Raw genomic sequence first — 6,935 nt, forward strand, 5'->3', positions numbered from 1 at the left:
AACTTGATAATGCCATTGATCTATTTACAGTATAAGGTTGATATAGAGTTGTAACTAACATTAAGACTGATGCCCACTATTTATTTAAAACTAAAAAGTGGCTTTGTAAAAATGACATGGGTTTCCAACTCTACTGTATCTCAGTCAGGGCAGAGCGCCTTGTGAGGTGTCTTCACAATAGCTCAAGGTCACAGTGCAAGAACCTCCTGAAGCATGGTGATAGTTTTGATTTAAATGGACTTGAACTGAACGAAGAATTGAGTACACTGTCACCAATGTTGCCACATGCAAAATCGGTGATGGACATTGTACAGTTTATTCATACCACCAAACTTGTTGACATGTATCCTAATGTGTACATTGCCACTCGTATTCTACCGACAATTCCTGTAACAGTAGCATCAGGAGAACAGAGTTTCTCAAAACTAAAGCTCATTAAAAACTATCTCCGCTCTACAATGAGTCAGGAACGCTTGACTGGTCTTGCTATTCTTGCAATCGAACAAGACATCACTTTGTCTTTGTCATACAATGACATTATTACTGATTTTGCAGCCAAAAAAGCCAGAAAGATTAATTAAAACCAAATCCTTGTTTCAATACCTCTTCATATAAATTTCCAATAAAATGTTGACAAATTAAAAAAATTATATTATTTGCATAATTCTGTCAAATCAGAAGTTTGGCAAGTTTTCTAATACTGTAAGCTTATGTTTGTGTTGCTAAGAGCAAGTCAGGCATAGGGGCACCAGTTTAATAATCCTGCCTAGGGCACCATAAATCCTAAGGACGGCCTCAGAGGGCTCTTGTTCTTGCTAAGAAGGGGAGGCTGTGCTGTCTTCTTCTTTCTCTGCTCAGGTATCAGTGTTGAGCTCCCTGGCTCAGAGGGTTACTCAGAGACAGGTGGTTGTAGATGTGCTGGGTGGGTGGTTGCCCTTCTACAATCCCAACAGAAGGGAAAATGTTCCTGGAGACTCTCTGGAGATGTCAGGTGGTTCCTGGAAGACATGTGGTTTCCCTTGCAGGAGATTGAGGGATCTCCACACACACAGGAATTTTATGACTCTGGCACAGCACAGCTGTGCAAACTTTTACCCCTTTGCAACTCTGCTGAGACCAGAGCCCTTTCCAGACACAGAGTCAGTGCTGGTGAGGGAGATTCAACATCTTTCTGTGTACCATCATGCAACCATGTTTAAAAATGTTCATAAATGAGCTGGAGAAAGGTGGCAAAGTTTGCAGATGATACTAAACTGCTCAAGATAGTTAAGACCAAAGCAGACTGTGAAGAACTTCAAAAAGATCTCACAAAACTAAGTGATTGGGCAACAAAATGGCAAATGAAATTTAATGTGAATAAATGTAAAGTAATGTACATTGGAAAAAAATAACCCCAACTATACATACAATATGATGGGGGCTAATTTAGCTATAACAAATCAGGAAAAAGATCTTGGAGTCATCGTGGATAGTTCTCTGAAGATGTCCACGCAGTGTGCAGAGGCGGTCAAAAAAGCAAACAGGATGTTAGGAATCATTAAAAAGGGGATAGAGAATAAGACGGAGAATATATTATTGCCCTTATATAAATCCATGGTACGCCCACATTTTGAATACTGAGTACAGATGTGGTCTCCACATCTCAAAAAAAAGATATACTGGCATTAGAAAAGGTTCAGAGAAGGGCAACTAAAATGATTAGGGGTTTGGAACGGGTCCCATATGAGGAGAGATTAAAGAGACTAGGACTTTTCAGCTTGGAAAGGAGACTAAGGGGGGATATGATATAGGTATATAAAATCATGAGTGATGTGGAGAAAGTGAATAAGGAAAAGTTATTTACTTGTTCCCATAATATAAGAACTAGGGGCCACCAAATGAAATTAATCGGTAGCAGGTTTAAAACAAATAAAAGGAAGTTGTTCTTCACACAGCACACAGTCAACTTGTGGAACTCCTTGCCTGAGGAGGTTGTGAAGGCTAGGACTATAACAGGGTTTAAAAGAGAACGGGATAAATTCATGTAGGGATATTAAAGAAGGTACTAACAGTGACTCCCCCAAGTGACAGTGCCCCCCACCATAATTTGTCCCCCACACTTTAAAATCCAACAGTTTCACCAAGTACAAAAATCTCTTGGGTTTTCTGTTAAAACTTGTAAGCTACTGTCTGTAGAAACCATTGATTGTATCTGTTCTGTGAAAGATACTTTATTACTATGTAAAACTTACAAACAAGTTAATTGACTTTGTTCTTGAAGTGAGCACTATGTTACCACCCCTGCTGTGAGCCTTAAGCCGTTAAGTGACTTTCACTTCATTGTAACAGCAACGGCTCCTAGGAACAGACCCCCACCCTCTGTGATTAAAGGGCCGGGAGTCTCAAATGAATTAGCACACACCCTGAAAGTGGTGGAGAGAGGAAATTAAAATATGGTTAAGATATGGAATGTATGATGATGAATGCTTGATGTACATGAATGGTTAGGGAGGTGCCAGCCTAGAAAGGGAGTATCCATCAGCCGAAGAATGTGTCAAGTGGATTACCAGACAACCCCCGGAGGGTAAACTGGGATCCACCCCATCACCTGGAAGGATGAGAAACACAAACTTTGGACAGTGTGGAGGCACCAGGAATGTGCCATCTGCTGATTGAGTCAGCAAGAGCAGGATGAAACAGCTTCCATAGACTAACATAGGAATTCCTATAAGAATGGACTCTAAAGACTGAGGACTTTGAGTCTCTGGTTCTGCTGCCAACCTCCAGGAGCATCAGGTGCACCTGACACAGACTCGGCTCCATCCTCATGACCAAGATACCTGTCCAGTAACTTGGCATGAGCAACTTCTAGGCTGGTAACTATAACACCTATACAGAACTTGAATGAATGATTGTGTGAATGAATATATATATGTGTGTGTGTGTGTGTCTGTATGTGTATATAAGGAATAAGTAGTGATAGAAATAAGTGGTCAAACATTGTTTACTTTTATCTTTTGCTTTATTATTATATTTATAATAAATGTGGCATCTTTGCCTTATCCCTCTTAAGAAGATCCTGCTGGTTTTTATTCTATTGGTATAACATTCATGGAGGTTAAGTCCATTAATGGCTATTAGCCAAGATGGGTAAGGAATGGTGTCCCTAGCCCCTGTTTGTCAGAGGGTGGTGATGGACGGCAGGAGAGAGATCACTTGATTATTACCCTGTTAGGTTCACTCCCTCTGGGGCACCTGGCATTGGCCACTGTCGGTAGGCAGGATACTGGGCTGGATGGACCTTTGGTCTGACCCAGTACGGCCATTCTTATGTTCTTGGGGGGGAAAAGAAAAACACAGATGTGATGGGATCCCCAGGTACAACCTGGAACTGGGGTACCACTGTGCCCCCTTAACTCTCTAGCCTGGGCTGTCTCTTCCAATGCTCTGCCAGTGACAAGCGGCAAACCCCTCCAGGCGCTGTGATCACTCAGCCATCAGTGTGCGGAGACCCACACCCACCTACATTGCATGACGGCTCTCTCAGCCAGTCATGAATTATACAGAGAGAGGCACCAGAAAATCAGTCCAACCCTCAACCTTGCACCCCATCTTACACTGCTCAAGACTCCCTTGGACTGTGCAAGCTCATTTATTAGTCCGCCACTCCAACCAATTGCAGTGGACATGCAACAGCCCTTATTAACCTGAGCTGAGATTCCCCAAGCACTTCAACCAAAAACACACTTTTCAATAAAACATAAAGCAGGATTATTAACTATAGAATGGGAGGTTTTAAGTGATTATAAGTAGCAGCCCCAGAGATCAAAAGTTGGTTACGTAAGAAATGAAAAATAGAATTGCAGTCTAAATTCTACAGACTAAGCAAGATTTGAATCAAGCAGTTTCTCACCCTGCTGGATGTTCCAGGTAGTTTACAGTTCTTAATACACAGACTGAATTCCCTCTCAGCCTGGGACCAATCTCCCAGTTCAAAGTCTTTGTCTTCCACACAATCTTCGAGGTGCTGAGATGGGGGAGGAGAGAGGCCCAGCAGTGATGTCATCGTTCCTCACTTATACTTCCTCTACAGGTGCCAGAAGGATCCTTGCTATGATGTGGGGGTTAGGCAGCCCCCGTTGCATATGTGCTCCCTCTGAGAAGTCTTAGACAGTGGATTCTTCTTGCTGGGCCATAAACATCTGCCTGGTCTGTGACAGTTGCTCCTTTGTTGCCACTGAAAGGCCAGCTGTGGGCGTTTCCAAATTACCACACATTTCAGTAACAAATCTATAGCAATACTTTATAACTTCACATACAGTGACAGTACATACAATTCAACAGGATATTAATCAGATACCTCACAAGGCTGCATTGTACAAACATATAATCCAATCACAGTGGTGAATATGAGGGTTCCAGTGTGCTACTTTGAGGGTCAGAATGGCTTGGCTACACTTGAGAGTTACAGCGCTGTAAAGGCTCCCCCAGCGCTGTAACTCACTCCCTGTCCACACTGGCAAGGCATTTGCAGTGCTGTATCTCCATGGTTGCAGCGCTGCATGTACTCCACCTCTCCGAGAGGAATAGCGAGTATTGCGCTGCCGCTGCAGTGCTGCGGCGCCAGTGTGGACGCCTAATGCGCTGTGAATAGCCTCCAGAATTATTCGGCAGTATCCCACAATGCCTGTTCTAGCCACTCTGGTCATCAGTTCAAACTCTACTGCCCTGGCCTCAGGTAACCAACCATGTGACCCACCCTTTACATTCCCCGGGAATTTTTTTAAAATCCCCTTCCTGTTTGCTCAGCCCGGCATGGCGTGGAGTGCTATCAGCGAATCTTTTCAGGTGACCATGCCTCCACGTGCCAAGCGAGCCCCAGCATGGAGCAATGGTGAGTTGCTGGACCTCATCAGTGTTTGGGGGGAGGAAGCTGTACAGTTCCAGCTGCGCTCCAGCCGTAGGAATTACGATACCTTCGGGAAGGTGTCAAAGGACATGATGGAAAGGGGCCATGACCGGGATGCCCTGCAGTTCAGGATTAAAGTGAAGGAGCTGCGGAGTGCCTACCGCAAAGCCCGCGACGCAAACGGCTGCTCGGGTGCTCCCCCCACGACCTGCCGATTCTACAAAGAGCTGGATGTGATACTTGGGGTTAACCCCACCTCCACTCTGAGCACCACCATGGACACTTCAGAGCCGGTGTGGGGTGGGGGGGAGGAAGAGGAGGAGGAGGAAAACGGGAGTGATGGTGGTGGGCCGGATGGAGACACCCCGGAATCCCTGGAGCCATGCAGCCAGGAGCTCTTCTCCAGCCAGGAGGAAGGTAGCCAGTCGCAGCGGCTGGTACTTGGTGGAGGACAAACAGAAGAGCAGGTTCCCGGTAAGCGGGTTTTTTTTTTGGGAAGGAATTTTTCGGTGCGGGCTCTTTCGGAGAGGAGGGTTAGGCATGCATGCCTAGATGCAGAATAGTGCATTGATGTGGTTTATCACATTGCGGTAATCGGCCTCGGTAATCTCCTCGAATGTCTCATCCAGAACGTGTGCAATGAGCTTGCGCAGGTTTATCAGGAGAGCCACCGTGGTCCTTGTCCCAGCCAGGCTAACGTGTCTGCGCCCCTGTGCCGCGAGGGGCGGGGGGACCATTGCTGCACACAGGCAAGCTGCATATGGGCCAGGGCGGAAGCTGCATTGCAGTAGAAGACCCTCCCTTGCTTCCCAGGTCACCCTCAGCAGCGAGATATCATCCAGGACGAACTCCTGTGGAAAATGTTGGGACAGTGTTCAGTGAAGGTGCCCCCTGAAGCTGTTGGCTCTCCCCAAGGCACAGAAACCCAGAGGACAGTGCAGCCCTGAAACAATCAGTCCCCCTTACTCACCATTTTGAGGCTCCTGTGGGATATGTGTGCTCTGTTTCGGATGGGAAAATTATGCTATTGTGTAGACCCTGTGTGTTTTCTACTCCTTAAGTGCGGGGGGAATCATTACTCTGTCTGGTATAAACAATGCTGCCTCTGTTAAATGTTGCATTTTGCCTATACAGCTGCATCAACCTTGAGACCTCAGCCATCCCTCTTATCGCCTGCTCAGAGACTGCAAAGACTCAGGAAGAGACCGTGAAAAAGCAAAGAAGACATGCTGCAAGAAGTGATGCGGCAATCTATTAAAGAGAATGAGAAAGCACAGAACTGGAGGGAGAGAGAAAGCAGGATCCACCAGGAAAACGCAGCGCACCGGTGGCAAAGCACCGGGCACAGGCAGCAAAGCACTGATAGGCTCATAAGTATCCTGGAGCACCAACCAGACGCTATCCAGGAGCTGGTAGCCATGCAGAAAGAGGAGCAATACCGCAAACGCCACCCCCCCCCTACAGCCCTTGTCCCAAAACTCTTTCCGTTGTGCCCCACTGTCACCTCTAACCCACTTTCCCCCAACTTCCATGTTCTTCACGCCACCCGCTGCCTCCAACACCAGTATCTTCACCACCCAGCCCTGAAAACCACGACCCTTACCCTCTGCACTCAACCCCCATCACCATGCAGTATAGCTGTCCTGAAGTGCAGCACTCACTGCACAGCACACCAGACAGGACATAAGCGAATCTGTGATTGTACTGTTCCCCACTCCACCCCCTTGTTTCTTTTCAATAAATGGATTCTTTGGCTTTGAAAACATTCTTTATTATTACATAAAGTAAAAGACTCCTTAGCCCAGGAAATAAACAGGCACTGCAAGTCTGCTTGTCTGCTTAGCAAACACTGATTCCTAAAGATTGGAACTACTGCACTTCACTCCCATGCAGGGCACCAGATATCACTGCTGGTTTTCAGCCTCAAATTGCTCCCTCAAGGCATCCCTAATCCTTGCAGCCCCGCGCTGGGCCCCTGTAATAGCCCTGCTCTCTGGCTGTGCAAATTCAGCCTCCAGGTGTTGAACCTCGGAGGTCCATGCCTGAG

Source organism: Terrapene carolina, unplaced genomic scaffold, assembly GCF_002925995.2.
Source record: "Terrapene carolina triunguis isolate 2854851 unplaced genomic scaffold, T_m_triunguis-2.0 Scaffold419, whole genome shotgun sequence".
In the NCBI taxonomy this organism is placed as follows: domain Eukaryota; kingdom Metazoa; phylum Chordata; order Testudines; family Emydidae; genus Terrapene; species Terrapene triunguis.